This window comes from Leucoraja erinacea, chromosome 4 (genome assembly GCF_028641065.1).
Source record: "Leucoraja erinacea ecotype New England chromosome 4, Leri_hhj_1, whole genome shotgun sequence".
NCBI lineage: Eukaryota > Metazoa > Chordata > Chondrichthyes > Rajiformes > Rajidae > Leucoraja > Leucoraja erinaceus.
This window is the reverse complement of record NC_073380.1, coordinates 65,547,062-65,566,135: the sequence shown is the minus strand read 5'-3', so window position 1 is coordinate 65,566,135 and position 19,074 is coordinate 65,547,062. Positions and strand designations below refer to the sequence as shown.

Sequence of the window (19,074 nt, the reverse complement as noted above, 5' to 3'; positions counted from 1 at the left end):
TATTTCTTCAGTAATGGGTGAGATCATAGGAGAGAGTGTTGTTCCTTTGCCTGGTTTGTCCCTATTGTCCTTCTTAAACAATCATTGACCAATGAGTCTTAAATCAGTGGTAATAAAATTATTGGGGTAGATTATAAACATAGACATTAGGAATAGTCAGCATGACTTTCTGTGGAAGAGGTTACGTCTTACAAACTTGGTTGAGTCTTTTGAGGTGGTGATAAAAATGATTGAACGTAGGACAGCAGATGTTGTCTACACAGTCTGAAGTAAAGCATTTGACAAGATCTCTCATGGTAGGCTGATTCAAAAGATTAAGACACGTGAGATCCATGGGACATGGTAGATTAGATTCAAAGTTGATTTGGCCGTTGAGAGGGTAGTGGTTCAGAGATGTTATTCTGACGGGGTGAGTAACCAGTAATGTTCCACAGGGATCAATTCTGGGGCCGCTGATGTTTGTGATGTATATAAAAGATTGGGAATGAAATGTAGGTTGACTGATCAGTAAGTTTGCAGATGACGCAAGAATTGGCCGTTATGGGTAGTGAGGAAAGTTGTCAAAGGATATAACAGAATATAGACAAATTGAAAATATGGGCAGAGCATTGACAGAAGGAATTTAATCCAGACAACTGTGGTCAAGTGTAAGAGGAAATGGCAGGACCCTTAACTTTCTGTCCTGTGCCTCCTCCATGGCCAGAGCGAGTCCCACCGCAAATTGGAGGAGCAGCATCTCATATACCGTTTGGGTAGTTTACACCCCAGCGGTATGAACATTGACCTCCAATTTCAGGTAGTCCTTGCTTTCTCCTTCCTTCCCCTCCCCTTCCCAGCTCTTCCACAGCCTACTGTCTCCGCCTCTTCCTTTCTTCTTCCTGCACACCCCCACATCAGTCTGAAGAAGGGTCTCGACCTATTTGCCTATTCCTTCGCTCCATAGGTGCTGCCTCACCTGCTGAGTAGTCTCCAGCATTTTTGTCTACCTAAGAGCTTTATTAAGTTGTTTTTGTACAGAGTTGCGAAGGCCTGGAACACACAGCCGAGGAGGTGGACTGGTGAAAGCACATACAATGGTAGCAGTTTGACAGGCACATGAACATGTTGTGAATTGACGGATATATCAAATGCAGGCAGTTGTGCAGTACAAACTGACATTGTCTCACAGACATTGTAGTCCAAAGTGCATGTTTCTATACTGAGCTGCATACATGCTCTAATGTGCTCCTTTTAAAAATATGTGACTAAAAGGATTCACAACTAAACGCTTTCCTGGATTTGATTTATTGTTGACCTAGTCTCAAATTAAATCGTTGTGAGTAAACTCCATTGTTTATTTAAACCATTACCACTGATTTGAGTTTATTTTCGTTCTAGAATATCAGATTGTAATTGTATAAAATAAGGATGCATTGGCAAGTAATTTTGGTCAGGTTTAAAGGTACTTAATTTTTACTTTAATGTAGGTACATACTCCATTGTGTCACTCGAAAGCTGCATTTTGTGTTTACGAAATGAGACCTAAATTGTATTTGTGTAATCTAGTAAGCAATTGAATGACAAAAAATTCAAAGCAAGCATTAGATTTTCTCTGCACAATAAAACTAATAATCTGCTGTCTATACCATTGGGAGATCCTGATGAATTGGCCTGTGGGTCACCAAGGAATGTGTCTCATGCTCTCGTTCTGACTTGCTGGTGCCTCACTTTCTATAAACTTAGCTGGTTTAGTTTGAGTTTTATTATAATACTGCGCAATCTTTTTTAAAGAAGAATTAAAAATATGTTGGGGTATTAATTTGATTAAATTCAATAGTCCAGGATATTTGCTAAATCTGCACTAACAACGTTGCAAGTGTGTTGGATTGACAGAATTCCACTGAATTGGCAAAGAACAGCAAGCTGCCTTAACATGTCACCTATGGCAAATATCGGCTCATATTTATATAGACAATAGGTGCAGGAGTAGGAAATTCGGCCCTTCGAGCCAGTACTGCCATTCAACGTGATCATGGCTGATCATGCACAATCAGTATCCCGTTCCTGCCTTCTCCCCATACCCACTAGCCCTCTTTTTTGACTGTATCCAGTGAATCGGCCTCCTGAGGCAGATAATTCCACAAATTCACAACTCTCTCTATGTCCTCAAAAAAATTCTAAAAGATTTGTCAAGGATGCTTTCCCCTTCGTAAATCCATGCTGACTTGGACCGATCCTGTTACTGCTATCCAAATGCTATCCTATTATATCTTTGATAATCGACTCCAGCATCTTCCCCACCACCGATGTCAGGCTAACTGGTCTATAATTCCATGCTTTCACTCTCCCTCCTTTCTTGAAAAGTGGGATAACATTAGCTACCCTCCAATCCACAGGAACTGATGCAGCAACTATAGAACAATGGAAACTATAGAATCTGTCAACCCCTCCCCCCCATTCCATCGCTATTTAGTTTAAACCCACCCGTGTAACACTAGCAAACCTGCCTGCCAAAATGTTGGTCCCCCTCCAGTTAAGGTGTAACCCATCCCTTTTGTACAGGTCACCCCAACCCCAGGAGAGATCCAAGTGGTCTATACATCTAAATCCCTGCTCTCTGCACCAGCCCCACAGCCACACATTCAGATCCCCTATCTCCCTGTTCCTGCCCTCACCAGCACGAAGTTATCTCTGGATGCAATCCAGAGATAACCACCCTAGAAGACCTGCTTTTCTCCTTCCTACTCTTCCCGACGTCATTTGTGCCCACTTAGAGTCATAGAGTGGTACAGTGTGGAAACAGGCCCTTCGCCCCAACTCGCCCACACCGGCCAACAATGTCCCAGCTACCCTAGTCCCACTTCCCTGCGCTTGGTCCATAACTCTCCAAACCTGTCCTATCCATGTACCTGTCCAACTGTTTCTTAAACAATGCGATAGTCCCAGCTTCAACTACCTCCTCTGGCAGCTTGTTCCATACACCCACCACCCTCTGTGTGGAAAAGTTACCCCTGATTCCTATTAAATCTTTTCCCCTTCACCTTGAACCCATGTCCTCGATTCCCCTATTGTGGGTATAAGACTCAGTGCATCTACCCGATCTATTCCTCTCATGATTTTGTATACCTTCATAAGATCTCCCCTCATCCTTCTACGCTCCATGCAATAGAGACCCAGCCTACTTAGTCTCTCCCTATAGCTCACACCCTCTAGTCCTGGCAACATCCTCGTAAATCTTTTTTGAACCCTTTCAAGCATCACAATATATTTCCTATAACGTGGTGTCCAGAACTGAACACAATATTCTAAATGCGGTCTCACCAACGTCTTATACAATCCTGATCCTCACCTACAAAGCCCTCCACCATCTGGCCCCCCCATATCTCACTGACCTCCTCTTCCCCCTACCAACCCTCACGGTCCCTCAGATCCACATCAGCTGGTCTCCTCTCCATCCACAAGTCCAACCTCCGCAGTTTTGGGGACAGAGCCTTCTCCAGGGCAGCTCCCAGGCTCTGGAACTCCCTCCCCCAACTGATCCGCAATTCCGTGTCCCTCACCATCTTCCAGTCCCGCCTCAAGACCCATCTCTTCACCTCTGCCTATCCTTAGCCCCACATGCCGTCCCTTTTCATCTGTGCATTAATTGCCTCATACTGTGTTTTGTATTGAATTCTGTATTTACTTTGCGTACTAGTCATGTCTCTACTATTTATTTCATTCCCCTTGCATGTTTTTCCTCTACCTGCTAAATTTTTTGTAAGGTGTCCTTGAGACTCTTGAAAGGCACCCATAAATAAAATGTATTATTATTATTATAACATCAACTCCCAACTTCTATACTCAATACTCTGACTGATGAAGGTCAAAGTGCCAAAAGTATTTTTGACCACCTCATCCACCTGTGACTCAGCCTTCAAGGGACCATGTACTTGTATTTCTTGATCCCTCTGCTTTACAACACTACCCATAGGCCTACCATTTAGAGCGTAGGTCCTGCCCTGGTTAGATGTCCCAGAATGCATCACCTCGCACTTCTCTGTATTAAATTCCATCAATCATTCCTCTGCCCACCTGGCCAATCGATCCAGGTTCTGCTGCAATCGTTCACAACCTTCTTCACTATCTGCAAAACCACTAAATTTTGTATCATCAGCAAACTTGCTAATATTGCCCTGTATGTTCTCATCCAAATCATTGATATAGATGACAAACAGTAATGGGCCCAGCACCGAACCCTGTGGCACAACATTAGTCACAGGCATCCATTCTGAGAAGCAACCTTCCACCATCACCCTCTGCTTCCTTCCATGGAGCCAATTGCTATCCATTCAGCTATCTCTCCTTGGATCCCATGATCTCACCTTCCAGAGCAGCCTACCATGCGGTACCTTGTCGAATGCCTTACTAAATTCCATGTACACAACATCTGCAGCTCTGCCCTCATCAACCTTTTTGCCCACTTCAAAAAAATCAATCTGATTTGTGAGACACGACCTCCCACGTACAAATCCATGCTGACCGTCCCAAATCAGCCCTTGCCCATCCAAATGCCTGTATATCCTATTCCTCAGAATACTCTCCAGTAACTTACCAACTACAGATGTTACGCTCACGGCCTATGGTTCCCAACATTTTCCCTGCAGCCCTTCTTGAAAAGAGGCACAACATTTGCCACCCTCCAATCCTCTGGCAACTCTCCTGTATTTAAGGACGACTCATAAATTTCAACAAGGGCTCCTGCAATTTCTTCTCTAGTTTGCCGCAATGTCCTCGGATATATCTGATCAGGCCCCTGAGATCTGTCCACCTTCAAACACGTGCACAACCTACTGCTCCCTCTTGAGGATGTTCCGAGACATCGTGAACTCTGACATCAGGGAGGCAACAGACCATCCTCGAGTCTTGCCTGCCACCACAGAATCTCTTATCCGTACCTCGGACAATGGAGTCACCCACAACTATGGCCCCGCCGACGTTGGTCTCGCCAGTCAAGTCAAGAGTCAAGAGAGTTTATTGTCATGTGTCCCAGATAGGACAATGAAATTCTTGCTTTGCTGCAGCACAATCAGAGTTTGTTTGAGTTTAGTTTAATAGTCTGATGGCTGTGGGGAAGAAGCTGTTCCTGAACCTGGATGTTGCAGATTTCAGGCTCCTGTACCTTCTACCTGATGGCAGCTGAGAGATGAGTGTGTGGCCAGGATGATGTGGGTCTTTGATGCTGGCAGCCTTTGTGAGGCAGCGACTGCGATAGATCCCCTCGATGATGGGGAGGTCAGAGCCGATGATGGTCTGGGCAGTGTTTACAACTTTTTGCAGCCTTTTCTGCTCCTGGACGCTCAGATTGCCGTACCAAGCCACGATGCAACCGGTCAGCATGCTCTCTATTGTGCACCAGTAGAAGTTCAAGAGAGTCCTCCTTGACATACCGACTCGCCGTCTCATCGCGAGGATTGGAACCACCGACCTGTTCGCCGCTCGGACTGGAAGTGTCGTCTGCCCCCGACAGCTCCCAAGAGGGTACACAAAAATGCTGGAGAAACTCAGCGGGTGTAGCAGCATCTATGGAGCGAAGGAGATGGGTAACATTTCGGGCCGAAACCCTACTTCAGACTGATAGGGGGTGGCGGGGAGTAGGAAGGAAAAAGGGAGGAGGAGGAGCCCGAGGGCTGGGGGATGGGAGGAGACAGCTCAAGGGCTAAGGAAGGGAGAGGAGACATCAAGGGCTAACAAAATTGGGAGAATTCAATGTTCTTGCACACGGATGCAGGCTCCCCAAGCGGAATATGAGGTGCTGTTCCTCCAATTTCCGGTGTTGCTCACTCTGGCAATGGAGGAGACCCAGGACAGAGAGGTCGGATTGGGAATGGGAGGGGGAGTTGAAGTGCTGAACCACCGGGAGGTCAGGTAGGTTCTTGCGGACCGAGCAGAGGTGTTTGGCAAAACGATCGCCCAACCTCCGCTTAGTCTCACCGATGTAGATCAGCTGACATCTAGAGCAGCGGATGCAGTAGATGAGATTGGAGGAGATACAGGTGAACCTCTGTCGCATCTGGAACGACTGCTTGGGTCCTTGAATGGAGTCGAGGGGGGAGGTAAAGGGACAGGTGTTGCATTTCTTGCGATTGCAATGGAAAGTGCCCAGGGAGTGGTTGGTACGGGAGGGAAGGGAAGAATTGACAAGGGAGTTGTAGAGGGAGCGGTCTTTGCGGAAGGCAGACATTGGGGGAGATGGGAAGATGTGGCGAGTGGTGGGGTCACGTTGGAGGTGGCGAAAATGACGTAGGATTATCTGTTGTATGTGACGGCTGGTGGGGTGAAAGGTGAGGACTAGGACTCTGCCCTTGTTGCGAGTGCGGGGATGGGGAGAGAGAGAGAGCAGTGTTGCGGGGTATGGAAGAGACCCTGGTGCGAGCCTCATCTATGGTGGAGGAGGGGAATCCCTGTTCCCTGAAGAATGAGGACATTTCAGATGTCCTGGTGTGGAACGCCTCATCCTGGGAGCAGATGCGGCGTAGGCGAAGGAATTGGGAGTAAGGGATGGAGTCCTTACAGGAGGCAGGGTGGGAAGAAGTGTAGTCCAGATAGCCATGGGAGTCAGTGGGTTTGTAGTGGATGTCGGTCAGGAGTCTATCACCTGCGATGGTGATAGTGAGGTCAAGGAATGGTAGGGAAGTGTCGGAAATAGTCCAGATGTATTTCAGTGCCGGATGGAAGTTGGTGGTGAAATGGATGAAGTCAGTCAGTTGTGTGTGGGTGCAGGAGGTGGGTGCAGCTCCCAAGAGGGTGTACCTGTTTTCATTAGGTACAGCCACCAGGGTCTCCTGCACTCCACGTACACTCCTCTTTCGCATAGTCACCCACCTTCGCTCTTCCGGTATCCTTGGTGTGACAACCTCACTGTAGGTCCTTTCCAGGAAACACTCGCTTTCCTGGATTGCCCTGAGGTCACCCAGCTGCTGCTCCAGTTCCCCAACACATTAATTCAGGAGCTGCACCTGGACACAATTTCTGCAGGTGTAATTATCAGAAGCACCAGCGGTGTCCCTGACTTCCCACATCCTGCAGGAAACGCACTGTACCAACTTTCCTGCCATTTCTTCAGTGGGCAAAAACATCACAAATTTTGAATCAAATGTAGCCTCCTTGCCAGCTTCCTTGCCGAAGATTCTTGAGCCATATTGGGGTGATGGTAGGTCAGCTCCCTGCATATTGTTAAGGCCCTGACTGCAATGACTTGCTTGTGTCAGAATGACTTTGACAGCCATTGAGGCTCCATGCACAGGTCTCCCAATTGGGCTTGTAGCATTGCAGAATGCTGTCACAACATGAGGATGATGGTGGAAGAATTGATTTAGAAGCTTAACAACTCATAACAACAGTCAATAAGAACTATGACTGATGAATTGGGATTTGAAATTATTTATGATTGAAGACAATGAATGCGAGACTAGATTTCTTACTGCTGTGCAGCGACAGGTGGAAAAAATAAGATAACTTACGAAATGACGGGTGTACAAGGATGCTCAATCATTTCCAGGATGGACATAGAAAATCAAACAGAACCAGTTTCTCAAGTACACTGAACGTGCCATAATAAATCATCCAGTTTTCGTAGAACTACAGTGACAATTGAAGACATTGAAACTGAAATAGATTGGATGATTGTAACGGTGTAAACATTATTGCGTGCTGAGAATTTAACCCAAAGTCTATTTCAAACAAGTCTGAAATGAATAGATTTTCTTTTCAAAATTTGCTCAGGTTGAACAAGTTGGATCATAAAACACTTGCTGGCCTCCCACATTCCTGGCATAATTAATGAGCATAGTTCTTCAAATGGTGGAGAGAGTGCTCCAGCTTGCTTGAATGAGGTGGCCCTCACCTCGGTGGTCATGAAATGCTTCGAGAGGCTGATCAAGAACCACATCTGCGCCTTCCTCCCTCACAACATGGACCCGCTGCAGTTCGCATACCGTCCGAACAGATCCATGGAAGCTGCGAACTCCTAGGTTCTGCACACCACTCTCTCCCACCTTGACAGCCAGAAGGGGGGCTATGTGAGGATGCTGTTCATTGACTTCAGTTCAGCTTTCAATACCATAGTCCCCACCAGACTTGCTGAGAAGCTGCTGGAACTGGGGCTGAACACTCCCCTGTGTGCCTGGGTCCTAGACTATCTCACCGCCAGGCCACAGGGGAGACATACATCCAACTCCCTCACCCTGAACACAGGATCCCCCCAGGGTTGTGTCTTTCGCCCCCTACTGGCCAGGTTCAGCTCCAACTCTATCATCAAGTTTGCTGATGACACTGTGGTGATGGGCCTGATCTCCGATAACGATGAGAAGGCCTACCGGGAGGAGGTGGCTGATCTGGCACTCTGGTGTCAGAACAACAGCCTCCTCTTGAATGTCACAAAAACTAAGGAGCTAATTGTGGACTTTAGAAGGGCACAACATCTGGAGATAAATGAGACTACTGTGGATAGGGTGAGCTGCTTTAAACACCTGGGAGTCCACATCCTAGAGGATCTGACATGGACTACACACACTGCCGCATTGGTGAGTAAGGCAATGCAGCACCTTTACCACCTCAGGCAGCTGAGGAAATTCAGAGTCTCTCTGAGGATCCTTCAGTGCTTCTATTCTGGGGCTGTAGAAAGCATCTTGTCCGGCAACATCACAATCTGCTTTGGGAACAGCTCTGCCCAGGACAGGAAGGCTCTGCAGAGAGTAGTGCATTTGGCTAAACGCACTATGGGAACTACACTTGCCATCCCCCCCCCCCTTGCAGGACCTATACACCAGGAGATACAGTTCCAGAGCCAGCAACATTATGGGGGACCCCTACCACCCCAGCAACGGACTGCTAAGGTCAGGCAAACGCCTCCGCTGACATGCTGTGAAAAAAGAGAGGATGAGACTGAGTTTCTTCCCAGAGGCCACAAGGACTTTAAACTCTTATCTCACCGGGGACTAATTTACTGTACTAATTTACTGTTGTGTTGTGTCTTTTAAAAAAAAAATTAATGTAATTTTTTTCTTCGATCATGTAAATAATGATTCTGTTCTATTACATTCTGTTTTTGCACAATCCGCAGGCATTGCCACTTTCATTTCACTGCACATCTTGTATGTGTATTTGACAAATAAAGTTGACCTGACTTGAGAAATTGGTGCTGGAATACTGAAGCAACAGTGTTTGATAATACATTTGATCCTTTCAAACAAATCAATCGTATAGATTGTGATCAGCTGGACCGACAGTACTGATCTTTGTGGTACTCCGCTTCCCACAACCTCCCAACCAGAAAAAAAAAAACTTGTTTATATTTAGTGTTTTCTCTTGGTTAACTAAGGCTCAGTCCTTGCTGGTGTAAAGCCATCAATACCATGTAGTCCAGTTTTAGGTATTGATCTCATTGGTGGCAATTTATTGTAGGCATGCTGGAATCAAAATTTCTGAATGTTGATATTAATTTTAGTTGATTTATTGTAGACGTGCATTTCCATAAAGGCTTCTATATCCTCTTTCTTGAAGACACACATTATATACCTGGAGTTCTATGCCGATTTGAAAAGGGCTGTTGATGAAAACCTTTCTAATTTTCCAGCGTGGAACTTTGCACTGTCTCAGCTGAAGATTACTGTGCATAGTTGACCAACTCAAAAGATCCTTTCTTTGATTCCAATGTCATGCTTTATTGGGATTTATTGAGGTTCGTAGGAATCCTGCATGTCAGGAGTTTGGGAGAAGAATCCCAGGACTCCTGCTTCTGTTCCGGAATTAGATGTTGGATTAGGACTGGGTGTTCTATTTCTCAAAAAAATGAATGGGCAATATGAATGAGAAAAGTACAATTTATGATGATTTTTGTATTGCAATCTATAATATTTCTTACACACTTGTTAATACCGTGGTAGAATATTGATGGAATATTTGATGAAAAATTCTTAAGGGGTTGGACAGGCTAGATGCAGGAAGATTGTTCCCGATGTTGGGGAAGTCCAGAATAAGGGGTCACAGTTTAAGGATAAGGGGGAAATCGTTTAGGACAGAGATGAGGAAAACATTTTTCACACAGAGTGGTGAATCTGTGGAATTCTCTGCCACAGAAGGTAGTTGAGGCCAGTTCATTGGCTATATTTAAGAGGGAGTTAGATGTGGCTCTTGTGGCTAAAGGGATCAGGGGGTATGGAGAGAAGGCAGGTACAGGATATTGAGTTGGATGATCAGCCATGATCATATTGAAGGGCCGAATGGCCTACTCCTGCACCTATTTTCTATGTTTCTATGAATATCATTGACGAAGCATTTTCTCTGATTCTTTCTCCATGGATGCTGATTGATTAGCTGAGAATTTTCAGTATCATCTGTCTTCTATTTCAAATTTGTGGGGTCTGCAGAATATAGTTTCTAAAGTTTAAAAAAAAAAAAAAAATCCCTTTTGACATATTGTTATTTTAAGTTAAATGGTTTATTGTTTCAAACAATTTTAAAATCTCCTTGTTTCCAAATACTGAACATTAACCTTCGGTATTCCATAAAAGTGCATTATTAAGATTGACATACTTGTTTACCCACCCTCCCCCGCACCTTTTTTGTTGTTGGTTAATTAAATCCTAAGATAGCTGCAGTGGGAATTTGTTGGAGCTACTGCATTTTTAACAATTTCCATAAGTGTATTAAATAATTTTGTATTATGCAGGTGGAATCCACTACTAATGGTGACACAAGAACTTAAAAAAAAAATATAGGCTGGTACCTCTATTTGTGTCCAGGCATGAAAGTGCACTTCACAAGGTCATTACAGCTTTGTATACACTAGACTAAGTTCAGACCTGTTGGATCAGCTCTCGCAACGCAATATTCCACCACTCACCGGTTCCCCTAACGCAATATTCCACCACTCACGCATAACCTCCAACTGCCTCCCCCTCCTATGCACCCTCCCTCTTCTTTCCCCTCTCCTCCTCCCCAATCCTTCCCTCTCCTTTTTCCTACCCTCAGTCACTCACTCCCTCCATAACTCCTTTCTTCTCCCAACCCAGCCTACCCCCCTCCTATCCCTCTATTCTCCCCCTCCTCAACTCTCCTATTTCCCCCACCCCTCACTATCATTCCTGACCTTTATTCTCCACTCTCCCCTCCTCTCCCTTTATTCCCCCTCCTCCCCCACTCTCCCTCTCACTTCCCCCACTTTCACCCCCCTCTCCCTCCCTACCCCTTCCTCTCCTTCAATCCCCTCACTCTCCCGCCTCACCTCCCCAGGATTTATCCTCCTCCCCTCCCCCAATCCCTCCCTCTCCTTTTCCCTGCTCGCTGCCGCCGCTGGGCTGGGCCGCGGTGGGGATGGAGTCAGTGTTTGTCACGGTGGGCACCATGCGTTTCGACGAGCTGGTGGAGAAGATCTCCTAGAGGGCCGTGAGGGCGAGTTACCACAGCGGCAGAGTAGACGACTGTCACTGCCATTCACCCGGGGGGGACGTGTAGCCTGGACCGCCATTGCCGCAGAGTGCGGGCGGGGAGAGGGGTGAGTGAGGGAGAGAGAGACGGAACCAGGACCTCCACTAACTCCCTCCGCGGCCGCCACCACCGGTGGTGGGGGAGATGGTAGACAAGTTACTGTGAGGAGGGGAGAGAGGAGTTTGTGAGTGAGGCGGGAGAGGCCGTGGTGCAGGAAGAGGTGTTGCCGTCCCGGCCGTGGAGTTGACTGACAGGAGAGGATACCAATCTGCGTGGCGCTGACTGACAGGAGAAGAGACCAATCTGTGCATGTGCAGTTTTTAATATTTTTATACCCTAATAAATCTGATCGTAACAAAACTTGATGCACTTGCAGCACAGGAGAATGGTGAGTAAGGTGACGAAAAATCGTAGCATTATTGTGTACTGTTTTTGCACAAATAGAAAAAACACACTAACCGGAAGAGCACAAGATCAGAGTTTTAGTTATGTATAGATAGATGGATGGACGTATGGACCGAAGGGCACCTTCTGCAGGCATACATGCTAAGGCATAACACCCCATCCCCGTGTTTCTCAGATGGGGTAGTATGCTTTGGACCTTGGACAGTTCGTTCTCTTCCTCCATACTTTGCTTTTGCCATCACTCTGATATAAATTAATCTTTGTCTCATCTGTCCACAAGACCTTTTTTCCAGAACTGTGGTTGCTCTTTTAAGTACTTCTTGGCAAATTGTAGCCTGGGTATCCTAATTTTTGCGGCTAACGAGTGGTTTGCATGTTGCAGTGTCTCTGTATTTCTGTTCATGAAGTCTTCTGCGGACAGTGGTCATTGACAAATCCACACCTGACTCTAAGATTGTTTCTAATCTGTCGGACAGGTGTTTGGGGATTTTTCTTTATTATAGAGAGAATTCTTCTGCCATCAATAGACAATAGGTGCAGGAGTAGGCCATTCGGCCCTTAGAGCCAGCGTGCCATTCAATGTGATCATGGCTGATCATCCCCAATCAGTACCCCATTCCTGCCTTCTCCCCTTATCCCCTGACTCCGCTATTTTTAAGTCCTATCTAGCTCTCTCTTGAAAGCATCCAGAAAACCTCCACCGCCCACTGAGGCAGAGAACTCCAAAGACTCACCACTCTCTGTGAGAAAAAGTGTTTACTCGTCTCTGTTCTAATAGCTTACTCCTTATTCTTAAACTGTGGCCCCTGGTTCTGGACTCCCCCAACATCGGGAACATGTTTCCTGCCTCTAGCGTGTCCAAACCCTTAACGATCTTATATGTTTCAATGAGATCCTCTCTCATCCTTCTAAACTCCAGACTGTATAAGCCCAGCTGCTCCATTCTCTCAGCATATGACAGTCCCACCATCCCGGGAATTAACCTTGTAAACCAAGCTGCACTCCCTCAATAGCAAGAATGTCCTTCCTCAAATTAGGGGATTACCCCTTTTCCCAATTTGACGCCATTTAGATAGTAATCTGCCTTCCCGTTTTTGCTACCAAAGTGGATAACCTCAAATTTATCCGCATTAACCTTCATCTGCCATGCATCTGCCCACTCCCCCAACCTGTCCAAGTCACTCTGCACTCTCATAGCATCCACCTCACAGTTCACACTGCCACCCAGCTTTGTGTCATCTGCAAATTTGCTAATGTTACTTTGAATCCCTTCATCCAAATCATTGATGTATATTGTATATAGCTTTAGTCCAAGCACCGAGCCTTGCGGTACCCCACTAGTCACTGCCTGCCATTCTGAAAGGGACCCGCTAATCCCTACTCTTTGTTTCCTGTCTGCCAACCACTTCTCTATCCATGTCAGCACTCTACCCCCAATACCATGTGCCCTAATTTTGCCCACTAATCTCCTATGTGGGACCTTATCAAATGCTTTCTGAAAGTCCAGGTACACTACATCCACTGGCTCTCCCTTGTCCATTTTCCTCGTTACATCTTCAAAAAAGTCCAGACTTTTAGTCAAGCATGATTTCCCCTTCGTAACTCCATGCTGACTCGGACCGATCCTGTTACTGCTATCCAAATGTTCTGCTATTTCATCTTTTATAATTGACTCCAGCATCATTCCCACCACTGATGTCAGGCTAACTGGTGTATAATTCCCTGTTTGTTTTTTTCTCCCGCCTTTCTTAAAAAGTGGGATAACATTAGCTACCCTCCAATCCACAAGAACTGATCCTGAGTCTATAGAACATTGGAAAATTATCACCAATGCATCCATGATTTCTAGAGCCACTCCTTAAGTACCCTGGGATGCAGACCCTCAGGTCCTGGGGATTTATCAGCCTTCAGTCCCATCAGTCTATTTCCTGCCTAATGTGGATTTCCTTCAGTTCCTCCGTCACCCCAGATCCACTGGCCACTACTATATCAGGAAGATTGTTTGTGTCCTCCTTAGTGAAGACAGATCCAAAGTGTATATGTATAAACACGGCTGTAATTTCTACATGGTGAAACCAAAATGTATAAAAAGGGCCTTTAATAAAATCTGACAATGTGCACTTTAACCACATGTGATTATTTTGTTTCTATTACAAATCTCAAATTGTGGAGTACAGAGGTAAATGAATAAATGATGGGACTTTGTCCTAAGCTTTATGTCGGGCTTTGTAGATGTGTTAATGACAGTGTTGTTGGGAATTTAGTGCAAATCCACCATGAAGCTTCCCATGACTTGGTGTGACCTTGCTTCATTTGAGGCTGATGGTGGCTGAGGCGAATAGTGCAGCTGCTCCACATTATGATATACTAGACCAAGTGCAGACCCATTAGGTCTGTTCCCCCAATGTGCGGTTGTGGGTGAGGGGAGGCGGCATGCAGCGTCACACACTAACTATCCCCCGCCCCCGCACTCGCGCTAATTACCCCCCTTGATATTATATTTTTATTATTAATTTGCTCCTTTTACCCCATAACCACCCTGTCTACTGACACATAGCCCCAACTTGCAGTCACATCTAGAGAGGGGGGGGGGGGGGGGGGGGGGGGGGGGGTAGAGAGTGAGGGCAGAGGGAAGGGGCAGAGACACAGAGAGAGACAGAGATCCAGAGAGCGGGGCAAGAGGGATGGGGGGGGTGGAGAGGAGGGTAAGAGGGAGGGGGGGGTGACGGGGGAAAGGTGGGGGAGGAGAGGGTGAGGGTGAGTGAGGGGGGAGAGAGAGGGGGTGCTGAGAGGTGGGGAGCAGGGAGGGAGAGGGTAGGGGAGAGGGGGGGGAGGGGGGGACGGGAGGGGGTAGAAGGGAGGGGGGGGGAGAGAGGAGGAGGAGGGGGGGAGAGGAGGAGGAGGGGGGGAGAGAGGAGGGGGAGGCGAGAGAGAGGGGGGGGGGGGGGGGAGGGGGAGGGAGGGGGGGGGGGGGGAGAGGGGAGAGAGAGAGAGAAAGAGTGAGAGAGGGATGGATAGGGAGAGATAGAGAGAGAGAGAGTGCCTTTTTAATTCAACCCAAACAACCATTTGCAGGCAGTGCTTTTTTACTTCAAACTAACTATATTTTCATTTTCAAACCAAATTAAGGGTACTCGCAGTGCTGTAGACATTTGTTCAGTGTCATTCAGAGCTCAGTGACAGAGACTAATTGACACAGCTCCAGCTTGCAGAGACTAATTGAGGCACACCACTTCCTGGTTTTATAGTCCCTTCCCCTGCCTCCAGCGGGGGCAGCAGAGAGAATGGGGAATTTAGTAAAAACATTAATATCTCTGTCATATTTAATCGACGGGAAAAATCCTCGGCACACATACGGTGGAGGGGGGCTCTGAGCGAGGTGGCCAAAAATGACGGCCGTAGGTAGCGACGTTCACTCGGAAATCGCAGCACAGATCTGCAGTGAAATGCTTTTTTAGTTGAAAATCTAATAAGCCTACTTTTCTGTGGAATACCTTCCTTTGAGGAAACAATTTTCACATAACTTAATATAGTCCTATTTGGAATTGCATTGCAAGCCAATATCTGTCCACAGTATAGTCAATTTTGAGCAGTTATTTTTTTCCTCTTGAAATTTGGAACCACTACTACAAAGATTTTGTCTAATGAGAACATGAGCTTGGGTTGCAGTGAGTTTCATGGACCAAATGCCCTATCACACTACAATTTAAGGCTTTGTGCATGCCATAGGCCAAGGAGATGGCCACCGGTTGAATATGTGTAAATTCTAAAGTGAATTTTGCAATTTCCTGTTTCGGTGACAGTTTGTTCACCTGTAAATTTGTAGTAAGACTAGGATGTATTCCACAATTCTTGATTTAGGTGTGGACAAATCTGGACAAACGTACTGAACTGCATGGGTTACACGTTAAAGAAGTGATGGGAGGATGAGGTGGGGGGTTGGGATGTTTAAATTAATGGGGCAATAGTGGCAATTTAAGCAAGGTTGTGTGAGGCCCAAGGGAGGTAATGATTCAGAGGAAATAGTTGATAATGTTGTTAGTGTATGGGTCAGTATTTTATACAATTGAAGTTTTGTGCGACTAAACAAGTAACCTTAAAGCTTAAAAAAAGTAAATTACTATTAGCTAATATGAAAGTAAACCTGTCATATTAGCTGATAGTATAATTAGTGTGTAATTCAGCTCTTGTTGGCAATGGTCAGTACCTTTCACTTATGTCATACTTTTTCTTTATCAGTTAGCAGCTAAAACTTAATCTTATCCAAGCCCTGTATGCAGGTAGTTTCCTTATTTTGTTTGAGGATTGTGAATAGAGTTGAACATTTGTGTGATCAGTGAATATCTTTCTGATCTTGTTCAGAAGGGAATATCGTAGATGTGGCAGCTCAGTGTCGTGGGCCGTGGCATTCAAACAAATTCTTTGGATCTTTTGATTGACTTCCAATAACCATTGTGCTGCGTTTGAAAAGACAGTGGTGAATTTTACTCTTGAGTTTTATGAGAAATCTTTGGTTTCAACTTGCTGAAGTACTTTGTCACCCGTAGAGTTCAGCTATTTTGTCCATGTGGAGTCTCATTAAGCAGGTTGGGTAATTACCAATTGAATTCACTGCGACAATTGGGAATTGTTTGATGGGACACTAAGTGGCCACAACATTTTCCCATCTCCACCCCCTCCCGCCTTCCGCAGAGACTGCTCCCACCACATCTCCTTGGTTCAATCATCCTTTCCCACCCAAACCCTACCCTTCCCAAGTCCTTTATCCTGCAACCGTAGATGTAACACCTTTCCTTATACCTCCTCCCTTGACTCCATCTAGGGACCCTAACAGTCCTTCCAGGTGAGGCAGTGATTCACATGCACCTCTTCCAACCTCATCTACTGCATCTGGTGTTCCCAATGTGTCCACCTGTACATTGGCGGGACCAAGCTTAGATTCGGCGAATGTTTTGCCGAACACGTGTGCTCGGTCCACCAAGGCCTACTGGATCTCCCAGTTCTTAACCACTTTGACTCCTCTTCCCTTTCCCATACTGATACTTCTGTCCTGGGTCGCCTCCATTGCCAGAGTGAGGCTGCATGCAAATTGGAGGATCAGAACCTCACATTGTGCTTGGATAGCTTACAACCCAACGGTGTGAACATTTAATTCTCAAATTTTAGGTAACTTCTACCAACTCCCCCCTTCCCCCGTCCTTTCCCCTGAAACTTGGGTGACCTGCATAATTACAATTTTGATGTTTTATTCAGCTGATTGGGATATTTGGCAGAAAACTATCCTCTTTATTTACTGAATTCGAAAACCAAATAAGATTCCATTGTTCAAAAAGGAAAGAAGACAACGTTGGTAACATTAGGACTGTTAGCATAACATGTTGTCGAATGCTGGTGTTTATAAGGAAGAAGCAGCTAGTTATTGAGGGAAGCAATAATGTAATCAAGCCAAGCCAACATGATTTTATGAAAGGCAAATAATATTAGCACATTTGCTTGAGTTCAATGAGGATGTCATGTGTGAATGTCATGGAGGGGAACCTGTAAATGTTGTGCATTTGGATTCCCAGAAATAATTTGACAAAAGGACCGGTGCACAAAATGTATATGGGGAAGTGTGTGAGCATGGATTTAAGACTGGTTTTTACATGGAAGACAGAGTAGGAATCTTTTTTAAACACATCTTTTTGGGGCTGGAAGGATATGACTAGTAGAGTGTCCTAAGGTAACTCCTTAGTGCTCAATTATTTACAACTTATATTAAGGATCTGGATGATGGGACAGAGTACAAATTTGACAATGATATGGAAATTAATGAGAACCTGTTGCAATCAGAATCACACTTTATTCGCCAAGTATGTTTTGCAACATACGAGAAATTTCATTGGCCAGGTCAGTCATACAATTAAAAGCAACAGATCACTCAAAACACATTTTAACATGAACATCCATCACGGTGACTCTTACACATTCCTCACTATGATGGAAGGCGAAAATAAAGTTCAAGTCCCTCCTTAGTTCTTCCTCGATCGTGGGCCTCGAGCCCGATTGAGGGGATGATCTTAACTCCCGTAGCCAGCGGCGATCCCCTCCCCCCCGCCCCCACATAAAACAAACCGAAGAACATTAAAACAAACTTTTAACGCACTAAAAAATAACAAAAAGAAAGAAAATATGAACAGACTGCCAGCAGGGCTGCCATCTCCCCGCGCCCCTGGTGGTCAAATGAGTACATTAGGGCTTTGCAACTGGGTATAGATAGGTTCACAGGGGGGCTTTAGTAAAGAGAATTTAATGTGGGATGGTGTGATGTTATACACTTTGGATGAGTGGAATCTGAAAGCAGACTTAGCGGCGTAGCAATCTGAATAAATATTACTAACCAGACTTGTTGAAAAGAAAGATGAAGGAATGAGCATGGTAAATTTGTGATGTATGCATATGTATATTAACTTAGCCATAGTCTATCCAGCAGCTATTCAAAAAGTTGAATTGACATTTGTAAAGTATATATATAGGTTGTAGAATATTCAGCATGTAATCATTTAATGGTTAATAATCTGTATTGTACTCTTTACCATAGGCTGTTATCATTATTGGACTTGATCCCAGGATTGTGTTTTTCTTTGTAAAATAGATTTTTTTGTTTGAAAAAGCTATTTTGTGAAATGTACAAACTCTGTACAAAAAGGGCAATATTGTTTCATTAATACCACAGTGATTTAATTTCAAAGTATATAAATATTTTCTGTTGAAGGGGAAGTAGTCACCCTTTGTGTGCATGAGGAAAAGAGGTTGTTCAGCGTGGTTGGGAAGGGAGACCAAAATCAATGAGGTTGAATTTGATGATGAGAGATTTTTTTATTTGTTGGGCAAATAGGGGATGGAGGGTGTGTAGGAAGGAGGGGTGTGATCGTAGAATGAGAAAATTTATGCCACAGAACGTGACCATTGGGCCTTTTGTATTTTTTCTTAGATCAGTTTGGGGATGGGGTGGGAGTGGAAAAAAGATGTAACTGATTTTACTTGGTGGGGAGGGGAGCAGAAGATGCAACTTGGTTATTCTGATTTCTAAGGAGATTTACTGGGACAGATGAATCAAAGCAATTGGTTTATTGGTGGCAACATATGACTTGATCCCAAGGATCCCTAAAGGCGACAGCACAGAACAATGAAGTAAAATATGGGATACTCACTTTCATTAGTTAGTACATAAGAGTACAG

General features: G+C 45.3%; 1 protein-coding gene across 2 annotated transcripts in view; it reads left to right on the top strand.

Moving 5' to 3' along the window:
* The window catches only part of ube2wb (ubiquitin conjugating enzyme E2 Wb), a 76,609-nt gene that overhangs the window by 51,075 nt on the left and 6,460 nt on the right, over positions 1-19,074 (top strand). The gene's annotated exons all lie outside the window — the stretch shown is intronic.